At 45.9% G+C, this 12,718-nt stretch overlaps 1 protein-coding gene across 1 annotated transcript in view; it reads right to left on the reverse strand.

Annotated features, from left to right (window-relative positions):
• Positions 1 to 3,713: 3,713 nt before the first annotated feature.
• GRPR (gastrin releasing peptide receptor) overlaps positions 3,714 to 12,718 on the reverse strand; it is an 82,690-nt gene continuing 73,685 nt past the window's right edge. The window contains exon 4 of the transcript XR_011136341.1: positions 3,714 to 3,801. The gene's annotated coding sequence lies outside the window, so the exon portion shown is untranslated. The remainder of the gene's footprint in view (positions 3,802 to 12,718) is intronic.

Consider the following 12,718-nt stretch of genomic DNA (forward strand, 5'->3'; position numbering starts at 1 on the left):
CAAGACAACAAGTGGATACTGATGAACTGGTTGGGTGCAAGAACCTCATCCAGAAACTGTGCACTGCAGAATGAGTGGGTGAATCAGTCACTACAGTACACTAGTGTCTCCTTTAGTAAAAGTGTCAAGAAACCACTTAAAAAAGGAGTATTATAAAGAAGAACATGAAAGATGATAATGAAATCATTTTGAAGGCATTCAGGAAGAGTAAATTTTCAGGTGGAAGCAATGTAGAAAAGCTACTGAGATGGAAATAGAAAAAAAATCTTTAGTAGGTGATCAAAATGGACCTCATTTATGAGGCACAGGTGGGACTATGAATTAACTATGTAAGAATCTTTTCTAGTGGTTTTCTGTCTTAACTTGATTTTCATGCCTTTAAACTTTTCCAGTGGAGGTAGAGATGGCAAATTTTAATCTTACTGACATGATGCTTGTTATCTTAGTTAAGTTTTAAGCATCTATTGGGAGTAACCCATGCAGCCTGGGAATAGGATTGGGGTGGGGAGAGGTTAATCACAGGCTGAACATCAGTATTGAAGAAGAAAGGACAGAATTCACTGAAAGAAAAAATGGCTAAGTTGTTCGTAGCAGAGGACTTGGGGAGAGAATGTAAAAAAACACTGTTCTGGCTAAAATAAAGTTCAAGTAAAGAGATAACGCAAAGAAGAACGTGTCAGGAAAAAGAGACAGAAGGATGCAGGTTAGAAAGGGGTAGTAGGCTGTGAAGATGTTAATGTAAAAGAGACAACTTTAAATTTGTATTTTCTAGACAGGACACGACAAAAACGATATTACAAGGTGGCTTAAGACTCAGCACAGGAATTCATCACCAGAAAAAAAAAAAGTTAAAAAAAGAGAATCAATGAATGAAAAGAGAATGATCTTAGAAGCAAGAAAGGAAGAAGCTAGAAGGATAATCAAAGGGAGAGGTGAGTCATAAAAGAACAAGGGAAGATAAGTGTTCAAGCAGAATGAATAAGAGTACTGACGGCACATAATAAAGAAGGCAAGAACACAATACATAAAAAATGCCTTGGTGATGTTGTGGGCTCAGAGAAATGATGCTCTATTTTTGATCTCCGTGTTTCTGCTCTTGTGGAGTGTGCAGACTTTTCCCAGATGAGATGATATTGCTAAATTCTTGTTCCTCCAGATTTCAGAGCCCAGCTGAAACCCTGAAACATTTGATCTGATGGGACCTGCAAAGGGAATGACTCAATAGTAATGCCATTTTAAAAAAGATGACTGAGCCAAAACAGTCTTTTGTAAAAACAAAACAACCTCATTAATTTGTAATCATTCAGAGTCATGGAGTCTGGCAGGACTCCTGGTTTCATTGTAAGTGATCAGAAGGGGACCTCTGTAGAAAAACAACCACCTCTTCCAGTGACCTCCAGCCAGAACTTTTCAAAGAAGAATTAACAACAATATTTTATTTCAGAGCGCTGAAATATTAGACCATCTTGAAACCCATATGTACTCATTTTTAGCTCTCTTGTGGGAAAGTAATCAGTACAATAACACTACAACAGCACATTAGAAGCTAAACACATATTGCAGAGGCTCTTCCCCTGTTCTCAGGCTTAACTTGGATGATTTGAACTTTTAAATGAGTCTTTTGGAAAAGCTGCTGATACGGGAATATCCACCTTATATACAATGTACAAGTTAGCCTGAAACAAAGCAGGAGCTGGAGTGGAGTGTTAAGATGTTCTCCCCAGCTTCATGAAGTCACGGGACAGAGAAGCAAGGCTGAACTAAGCTCTGGCCTTCTTAGCTCTCTGGATTCCTGCTACCTAATTGGGATCTCTGGTGCAATTATATCTATAACAGGCATCCATTTTTAATACAAATAGAATCTGCTGTAACTTTTTTTTCTTGCTCTAACTGCCCTGAAAGAAAATTGGCATGTGTAAGCTCAGTACATAATGTCTAGGATGGCAGTCTGCAGTGAGCTCTATTTTCATTTACTCACTGACTAGATGTACAGATTTGTAAGGTCACTAGGAAATTAAAACTATAACCTAGAACATGACATTTAATAAGATGAAATGCAATGGTTGAGTTTGGTAGCAAATCAGCACAGCCTGAACTGCCCTTTAGGGAACCTCAGTCACTTATTATGGATAGTCTGACTAACAAAATCATATGCTTTACTATATGTCATGCTGATGATTGCAAGTAATAGTAGGCCATGAAAGTGACAATCTGTGGTTATATCTTATTTCCCACTAACACATAGAACTCTTGGATTTTGACTGTTGTTTTGATTGCTTTTGCCTTCCAAATATCACTAAAGATCTTTTTCACTGCTGAGAATCAAAATAATGATTCTGATTTGATCAGAACGGCAGATTAAACACAAACACATTGACTCTCTATCCCCTCTAGTCACATAATACTCTGCAAACATCTTTCCCCTTCCCCATCATGGTACACATGCCACACTTCTTAGACTTGATTTTATTTGCTGTTCCCAGATGATTCCCCTTCTTTATCTTCCATTCTGTCCCAGTCCATAGCAGAGGAACTCCCACACCAATTAAAGGGCATTTTGGAAAACTTGATCATTCTCATGGGGACTTACCAAATATAAAAGAACTGGGTTCGTTTGGGTGGTATAGGGTTACAATACTCGGATCAATGGATTTACAAATAATATAACTTTATTAATTCTAGCTAAACAATCAATACAAACATATAGTAACTATTTACAATGGTATTTAGTGGAAGCTTTCAGGAAAAATAATAACAAGGCAAATGAGGTTCCACAGTAAATAAAATTATGAATGATATTGATGCGTCTATAAAAAAGAGAAGGTGTGCGGGGGGTGGGGGGGATTGCCCTGATCAGGCCACGCTGGGCAGGCGTGCTGATCCCCAGGAACAAAGCCCATAGATGTGATTTAGTCACACCGGCGGGGGTGTGCTGATCCTTGGTATAAAACCGTGTTTGGGTACAACCCGTATCCGTGATCCAGCCACGCAGGGGTATCGCCAGTTCCCAGGAGCAAAACCCGTAGAGGTTAACACATATCACTTCGTGCAGCTGCTCAGGAGTGTTGGACTCCGGTGGGCTTGTCTTGGTCCGGTGTCCGGTAACAGGAGGGAGTGGGAGGAGGGGCATTGAAGGAGCACTGGTCTTCCTATCCGGTGCTTTCGCTCCCGATGACGGCTGTCCCGCAGCCACGCTCCTCCTTGGTTCTTCTCTTCTTTCTTCTGTTACCACCGTCAACTCCAGCAGCCCCTCACAAGCCCTGCCCATAGGACCAGAGGCCACCTTTTATAGCCAAGGCCCAACTGTGGGCGTAGAAATGTCGAGCCCGGTTTCTGCTTCCCTTCTGCAAAGTTCCCGGTGACGGACAGCCAGGGACCCTCGCAACATGTGACCTCTCCTCGGCAATGAGTTTAAATGGACACTGGCGGGGATCCCGATCAGGACTGGGCAGTCTGATGGGGATCTATAGGCAAACTCCAACATATTCTAACCTGATTTTCCTCTTATTCTGTTCCTCTTCCAACTTCTCTTCCTTTGGAGGTTCCCCTACCCTACTTCCTCCTGGTTCTTCTTCTGCCCACTCTCCAGTGTTCACACTGAATCCCTTTCATCCTCCTCTCCAGTTCCTCGCTATCAGAACTGGAAATCTCCTCAAAGTGGGCCTTCATGGCCAGCCAGATTCTCTTGCACATATGAAACGCATTGTACAACTCTGCATCAAACCTTCTGCCTCTGCTGCTTGCACTGTCTGTCGTTTCAGGCTGGACTTAGGGACCATGCCAGAGAATTGACATCTGCAGCTGGAACCCAGTAACAGAGAAACAGAAATTGGCACTTGGTCAATCTCTAGGCTTTCATTATGAAAGAATGACAAATTTCCTTTTCTGATGAAAAGAAAACATCTAATAGCAATAGTAAGCACTTGAAAAATACATTGAGAAAGACCAAAGCTTACCTAGTTTTGTCCAAATAAATTTGCTATTCCAAATACTGAATCAAAGCAATAGGAAAGAAACAAAATATTAGACTTTGATACGTATGAAAATGAAAAAAACCTTAAGTCTACATTGTTGTGAGAGTACTAAAAGAAAGGATAGGTTGAAAATCAACTAGTGGGCCCATTGTGGGCCTAGGTTTATTGTGTGCTGCTAGGTTTATTGGAGTTATTTTAGATTGTTTCCGTTAAAAAGATAGAACTGATGGACTTATCTGCTCAGGCGTTTCTTTGTTGTGGTCCTGTTTGCTTAGGAAGAGTGCACAAAGCCCATTTTCCCAGAAAAGTAGCAAGCAGGCAATGGGAGCTGGTCTCTTCCTTCTGCAGCTCAAGTGATCTCCCTGCCAGCGCATCACAGAAAACAAAGCTTTCTTTCTCTCATTTTCTCTCACTCAGAACCCATCCCTGTCTCTCAACTGGTCACTCTGTTCTTTTCAATATTTATCCTGCTCCTTTTTGGCCTCTTCAGAGATCTACTTAGGGGAATCTCATGGGGTAGGGCCCTACAAGGAAGGAGGGTCCAGGAGAGCTGGTTAATATTCAAGCATCACCTCCTCCAGGCTCAAGATGGGTGCATCCCTCTGAGGAAGAAGTCCAGCAAAGCGGGCAGGAGACCTGCATGGAAGAGCAAGGAACTCCTGACAAAATTCCAGCAGAAGAAGGAAGTACACAGAATGTGGAAAAGGGGACAGGCCACTTGGCAGGAATACAGGGACGTTGTCAGAGTGTGCAGGGATGGCTAAGGCCCACTTGGAGTTAAATCTGGCGAGGGGGTGTCAAGGACAACAAGAAGGGGTTCTTCCAATACATCAATAGCAAAAGGAAGACTAGGGAAAACGTGGGCCCGCTGCTGAATGGGGCGGGTGCCCTGGTGACAAAGGATATAGAGAAGGCAGAGTTGCTGAATGCCCCCTTTGCTTCGGTCTTCACTGCTAAGGCCAGTGCTCAGGAATTCCAGACCCTGGAAGAGGACAAGAGAGGAAGGCTGGAGAAAGGAAGACTCTCCCTTGGTCGAGGAGGATCAGGTTGGAGATCTTTTGTCCAAACCTGACATCCACAAATGCATGGGCCCCTATGGAATGCATCCATGAGTGCTGAGGGAGCTGGTGGATGTTATTGCTAGGCCACTCTCCATCATCTTGGAAGGGTCTTGGAGATCAGGCGAGGTGCCTGAGGACTGGAAGAAAGCCAATGTCACCCCAGTCTTCATAAAGGGCAAGAAGGAGGAGCCAGGAAACTACAGGCCTGCCAGCTTCACCTCCATCCCTGCAAAGGTGATGGAACAGCTCATCCTGGAGGTCCTCACTAAGCATCTGGAGGACAAGAAGGTGATCAGGAGTAGTCAGCACGGATTCACCAAAGGGAAATGATGCTTGACCAACCTGATAGCCTTCTCTGATGGAATGACTGGCTGGGTAGAGGAGGGCAGAGCAGTGGATGTTGTCTCCCTGGACTTCAGCAAGGCTTTGGACACTGTCTCCCCTCACATCCTCCTAGGTAAGCTCAGGAAGTGTGGGTTGGATGAGTGGACGGCAAGGTGGATTGAGTACTGGCTGGATGACAGAGCTCAGAGGGTTGTGGTCAGTGGTGCAGAGTCAAGTTGGAGGCCTGTAGCTAGCGGTGTCCCCCAGGGGTCAGTCCTGGGTCCAGTCTTGTTCAGTGTATTCATCAGTGACCTGGAGGAAGGCACAGAGTGCACCCTCAGCAAGTCTGCTGATGATACTAAACTGGGGGGAGAGGCTAACACACGAGAAGGCTGTGCTGCCCTTCAGAGGGACCTGGACAGGCTGGAGAGGTGGGCAGAGAGGAACCTCAGGAAGGTCAATAGAGGCAAGTGCAGGGTCCTGCACCTGGGGAGGAATAACCCCATGCACCAGGACAGGCTGGGGGTTGACCTGCTGGAAAGCAGCTCTGCAGAGAAGGACCTGGGAGTGCTGGTGGACAAGTTAAACATGAGCCAGCAGTGTGCCCTTGTGGCCAAGAAGGCCAATGGGATCCTGGGGTGCATTAGGCAGAGTGCTGCCAGCAGGTCGAGGGAGGTGATCCTGCCCCTCTCCTCAGCCCTGGGGAGGCCTCACCTGGAGTACTGTGTGCAGTTGTGGGCTCTCCAGGACAAGAGAGACATGGCCCTACTGGAGAGAGTCCAGCGGAGGGCTACAAAGATGATGAGGGGACTGGAGAGTCTCTCCTCTGAAGAAAGGCTGCAAGAGCTGGGCCTGTTGAGCCTGGAGAAGAGAAGACTGAGAGGCGATCTCATCAATCTCTACAAGTATCTGAAGGGGGAATGTCGAGAGGATGAGGCCAGTCTCTTCTCCGTGGTGCCCAGCGACAGGACAAGAGGCAATGGGCGGAAACTGAACCACAGGAAGTTCCATCCTGTGAGGGTGCCTGAGCACTGGCACAGGTTGCCCAGAGAGGTGGTGGAGTCTCCTTTGCTGGAGATATTCAAAACCCGTCTGGATGTGATCCTGGGCAATGTGCTCTAGAGGACGCTGCTTGATCAGAGGGGTTGGACTAGATGATGTCCAGAGATCCCTTCCAACCCTGGCCATTCTGTGATTCTGTGATTCCTTTCAGCTGCATTGGCTCACCTACTAACAGACTGCTCCTTCTTCCCAGCGTTTGAAATTTAGGAACCCATGTGAGCCATGTCACTCACTGCTCAGATTTGCATGCAGGTAACCCCAGGGTCTGCTGCAACTGCCTGTTATTTCCATTATTATTTACCCCTGCACCGAACTTTTTTCCCTTGTTTTGCCTGAACAAAAGAAAATCTCAATACCGCTTTATAAATGCTGAGCCATCAGCATAGAGCATCTGGGTTGGAGTTAGGACATGTTACACAGCCATACTCAGAAAGCTGGCTGTCCAACAGACGAACCTCCTGCATGTATCACCCTGTTATCTGTGTACTCTCCGTAAATCTGATGTTTCTAGGAAGCGTTAGCCCTAGTCCCCAGGCACATCAAGTCTGAGGTATGCCAAATCGTCAGCTATGTTGTGAGAGAGCTGTACAGTCCATGTGGGTATATTTGTGTCTCAGAGATGGCAGATAGGAACTTGGGAACCCGACAGCTGTGATGCTACTAACATGCCTTCAAAGTGAGCATTACAAGCTAGTAAGGGCACTGAGGGCTTGAGACTGCTCCTTTTGCAGCTCATGAACTTTGGTACTCCACTGTTTGCAAGCTGACAAATTAACCACGCATGTGCATTTAAGGCTGCTGTCTGTCTCAGTAGTATCCTTTCTCAGCTAGCTGGAAAAAATACATTAAAAAACAATCTAAAAAGCTCAATACAATTCTCATCAAAGTATTTAAGAACATGTCTTACTGAAGCCTATTTCAGCACTGTACTCATTTTGGATCTTCCAGCGTATTTGATGCTAAAAGAGTTTGCAAGAGGTCTTGGTGGGTTCTTGCTGATTTTGTCGTTCATGGTTGTTTTTTTTACGAGAACAATATAAAATGACTATAATAGTCCTATGACGCCCACCCCCAACTAAAAAACCCAAGCTCCCAAGCTTAAACTAAAATCAGAAACCAAAAAAGTGGAGCCAGTGGCAAAAAGATGGAAAAAGATGTGGAAAAGGATGTTTCCAGTAGATGCAGAGGTAATCATAGTGTCATAGGGCTAAATGAAAATAAATCAAAATTTTCTGAAGGGGTATCTCTAGAGTGCTTCAGAAATTATTGTGGCTGACCGTGTACCTTTTCATCCTGGAAATAACAATTCTCCGAGGTACTGAGTCAGGAACAGCTAGGACACTATGTACCAGCATGAAACGATGTACTTGCAGCAACACATGAAAAGATATAGGTTACCTAACTTGTATCAGAGAGCTCGAAAAGAGAGACAGATATCATAAAACAGAGAGTATTTACAGGATACAATTAGGAAAAAATCAACAAGATGATGTGGGCTCCTGTTTGTACCATTAAGTGCAGCAATCTGTCACATATACATAACGAAGCGGTTAGGACAGACCATGTGAAATCTAGCTTTAAGCCATATAGTACTTAACACTTACTATGCCCTGGCTTCTGCTTCCCTGCAGCTGAAACTCCCATTCATGCGAAGAGGAAGAAACAAAGGGGCAATTAACTGGGATGGGAGAGGAAGGTATGACTGTAAGGCTTTTGCTGTACCGTTTGCAGTCGTCTGCTTTCTCCACAGGTTTTCTAACCGCCTTGTTTCTAAGCTAGCAAGGGAGGAGACAGCCTGATCCTTATGTGCAGACTTAAGCGATAGCCACCCCCACCGCTGCTGCCTCTGTGTGCCAGTTTGTCTTGCGCTTTCCCTTGGCTGGGCCAGTGTGAGCCCTCTTCCATCACAGGATGGGCTGGTGGACACGCTATAGGTATACATTACCCATAACTCATTGTAATCTGGGGGAAGGCATTGGACCAGGGACCCTCCTAGTAACATCTGTGATTACCCCAGGCATGTCCTGCCTCTCACAGCTTGGGAGAAGCCATGGCTTTAGGTAACCTTCAAACCCCAAGCCAAGAAGCAGCTTATGGCAGGGAAAGGTACCTATGGACTGAGCAAGAGCTTGGAAGGACTTGCTCCTGGAAAATATGCTGGCATCCTGGATTAATCCATGAAGACAATCCAAGCTAATATCTGAACTGTCCATGAAAATGTATTAAGCAAAATAGCGGTCTGTCTTTCTTTGTCCAAATGACAGCATCTCCTCCTTCCTGCTTTCCCTCCCTCTATCCTTCCACTCGATCCCACCCTGCACCCAATCCAATCACCATCATCCTCATGCTGGACCACCTTAGACTGATGTGAACAGATCTCTGGGAATCATCAAGCTTCTCCTTGCAACACTGCCCACTAGATAGCCCACCCAGAAGTGATATACAACAAACAGCATCATGTAGTCACTCCATGTCTAGGTGAGGGCCAGGCTGCCAACTCTGCTTGGCAGATGTGTAGTGTTGGCTTTGAAGCACGCAGCCAGTGCTAAACACACCCTATAGCATGAGATTTTAAAATAATAGAGAACTACTCTCTGGCACTACTGGAGATAGTCCAGCGGAGGGCTATGAAGATGATTAGGGGACTGGAGCACCTCTCTTTTGAGAAAAGGCTGAGAGAGCTGGGCCTGTTTGGCCTGCAGAAGAGAAGACTGAGAGGCGATCTCATCAATGTCTACAAATATCTGAAGGGAGGGTGCCAAGAGGACGGGACCAGACTCTTCTCCGTGGTGCCCAGCGACAGGACAAGAGGCAACGGGCAGAAACTGAACCACAGGCAGTTCCATCTGAACGTGAGAAGAAACTTCTTTCCTGTGAGGGTGACAGAGCATTGGAACAGGTTGCCCAGAGAGGTAGTGGAGTCTTCTTCCTTGGAGATATGCAAAGCCTGCCTGGACATGATCCTGTGCAACCTGCTCTAGAGGACGCTGCTTGAGCAGGGGGGTTGGACTAGATGATCTCCAGAGGTCCCTTCCACCTTTAGCCATTCTGTGATTCTATGATTCTGTAATCAGGAAAAAACAGCCTGGGGACATTTCCTGGCCTGAGGAGTGCTATCAGGTAAGAAATGGATGCTAGAGCCAGAGGTGTTCAGGAGGTTGTTCCAAAGATGCTCCGTCACAGGGAAGCAGATGGTGCCCCTTTCAGCTTCAGAGGGGGAAGAAGTGACAGCTAAAAATCTCTCTAAAACAAGTATTTACAAAGAGAGTTAGAGCTATCAGGATGTTCAGATTAGGATTAAGAAGGCACTGCAGGGATTGGCTGCAGAGTGTCTTGAGAAATGTAGGGGATAACTGGGGTGAGGAGAAGAGCTGGCTTCAGTCCTGCAGGTGGGCACAACTTTTTGATGTTTGATCTGCCAGGACCAGACTTCTCTTGCCACACAGAGGATGAGTGAGAGAGGGATTCTAAAACTGTGTGTTTTTGTCTTTTCATGATCTCTATGTAAAGGAAGGGAAAGAGAGGTGTGTTGTTAGCAGACCATTCATGAGCGGCTAGGTTTGTGCCCTGATGTAAGTAATCACACCAGGTGCTTCTTTTAAATAGCAACAGAAGAGCTAAGGCTGACAGTCTGCACGTGATGTCTGTGCTGGCCATATCCCAGCAAGCAGAGCCCTGTCTAGGAGCCACCCAATAAGTTTGTTCTGGTGCACGCCATGAGTGATCAGGGACAAGGGAAAGCTGATATGATACAGGAAAGCACCTGTACAAGAAAGGCAAAGCTAGATCCCTCCCTTATCTCTAGGAGAACCTGCCTACCAAGCTACCTCCTTCCCTTTGGCTGTTGTCCCCTCACTGCTTCAGTGAGGCTACTGCTCACTTTTGCAAGCAGGTGCCCAGTGCAGAGCCCGTACTTCCTTGGGGGACCATGCCTAGTGAGAGCAGCTGCCCGAGGGAAATGTACTCCCTGCCGGGCCCGAACCCAGCAACGAGACCTGGCCTCGGCCAAGGTCTGAACCTAAGATGTTCACAGTTGCAGTGCAGTCAGAAGCCCCAGTGGGGTAAAAAAGCCCAGGAGGGGCTCAGCTCAGCCTAGTATCCCCTGCTCCAGGATTTGCCATTCCTCCTGGGAAGGGGGAGGCGCCTCGCTGCCCTGAGCAAAGTGGCAGACGACCTTATACAAAATGACACAGCTGTTTATCACAGGTAGGATCCCTGTTGTGAATCTGGAGGAAGAGTCAACATTTTCCAGAGAGATTAACGTATTTGAGGAACTTGGGTTTGGCAGTCCTTGGGTGTCTTTAAGGGGCAAGATGGGCATGGTATTTATTGCTTTCTCTTGAAAGAACTCGGCTGCCAACTATATCTAATACATGATATATCCTTGGCTCCCGCAGCACTGTTTTATTATGGGTTTCTTGTGCTGCCATGAGCTTATGAACCTTTCAGTGCTAAACCAGTCTCAATGTGTGAGTGGTCTATATTGCACTTACCTGACATATGAGAGAGGTCTGGTCTTTGGATAAAATTAGTTCAGAATACTTACTCCAACATTGGCTGTCTTGACATGAGGACTTATTTCCTCAACAGTCTGAAAGTGAAACAAGCACCTTAAAATTACAGTGCTAGAAGCTATTTTAGCAACCAAACCCATATCAAGTACTAAGATCAGTGTTACTTGGGGATATATTTAAGCCGCAGTTTTCTCTTTACTCTGTCTCTCTGGGGCAGTGATTGCAGCAGCTTATTCTTATGCCTGGTCCCCAAGTGAAATAAAGCTTACTTGCCCTGTGTGCAGGTGTGTGTGCATGTGTGTGTCTATTCCAATCTGTAATGTTTTGAATTACAGGCCACTTTGAATGCACTTTAGAAAATTGGGTAGAGGTCTTACAAGTTTAATGAAAATAATAAGCCAGATAAAAGAGAGAGAGTGTAGTAGTGCCTTTATTGAGGATAGGCTATGGCTCAACACTCCCCTTCAATCCAGCCATGTGGAACAGATGTCAAAGGAGACTGAGCATCGTTAGTTCTGTTGCTCACATAATTATTTGTTTTCCATTCTGGAATCTGCAAATTTTAAGTGACAGCAGAACATGGGTAAGCTCTTTCTTACGAGTAGTGGACCCCACTGGAGGATATTTCCATGCAATTGATAAGCGGGCCTGTGCTGGAATAATATTAAAGAGTACCACTGTAAGCCACCTTCTGACAATTCAGTTTAGCCCTTGGGCAACCCTTAGTCTTTTTGACATTGTCAGATGGCATTTCAGACTAACATTTCTTCTGAGAGCAGTTATATTAAAAAGACAGAATCTCACTATGCACAGTACAGATGTGAGATCACTTTGGATAAAATTCATGTACAGGTATCTGGAGCCAGATGATGAGTTTAGGCCAGGTTCAGACTGCTGCCCTCTGCAACTCTGCTGTAAATCTCAGCTATGCTGACCTCTGCCAAATGGGGGTAGAAAAAAGTGACTTGTGTTTTGCAGTGTTTTCTTCTCATGCTGTTTCTTCTGTGTGAGGATGGGACTGTTTGGAGAGCTGTGCCAGGCAGCTGGGCTGGAGCGCAGGGCAGCAACTGTGGTGCGAAAGCCCCTTTGCTCACTGCTGCACCAGGGCCAGGCTGAGGAAGAAATCAGCTGCCTCACCAAGAGTGTTGGGCAGGATTAATATCTGCTCAGTAGCTCTGCTTATTTCAGACTGGAGGACTCAGTGGAGATTCCCCAGTAAACAACTCTGATGCGTGTGTGATCTTTGTCACACAATTGCCTCAAAATGCTTTGGTAACTGTTTCAAACCATCCTCTGCTGTTCTCTTACCTTTGCCTTACATTCGGAAAAACCGTCAGGGGTTTGCAACATGATGAAGCTAAAGGCTGTTACATGTGGCAGAGGTACAGATACCTCCGTAACCAACTTCCTCCATAGATAACACAGCGACGGCTCCTTTCTGCTCAGGAAATCAGTGTCTGTACGTGGTAGAAAGGAGCACTCTTTTGGGTGTCGCTTGCTGGCAGTGCAGTGCCTCCCGCACCACCATCAGATGCCCATGGGGGCTTCTGCTCTTCTCAGCCACACACTGCCTCTCTTGCACTCCCGCCAGTGTCACTCAGAGGGATCTTGTGCGCCTAGGTGACTTAAAAGTGGTTCAGGAGAACAAGAGAAGGCTCAGTGTGACTCTACACCAAGGCAGCTTGGCATTGACCGGCTTTTGCTCTTTTTCCTTATATATTTTTACTCTGAGCACCAGTCATCTTTCTGTAATATCTCCACTGCTGTCTTTTTGCCAGCCTGA

This window comes from Struthio camelus, chromosome 1 (assembly GCF_040807025.1).
Source record: "Struthio camelus isolate bStrCam1 chromosome 1, bStrCam1.hap1, whole genome shotgun sequence".
Lineage (NCBI taxonomy): Eukaryota > Metazoa > Chordata > Aves > Struthioniformes > Struthionidae > Struthio > Struthio camelus.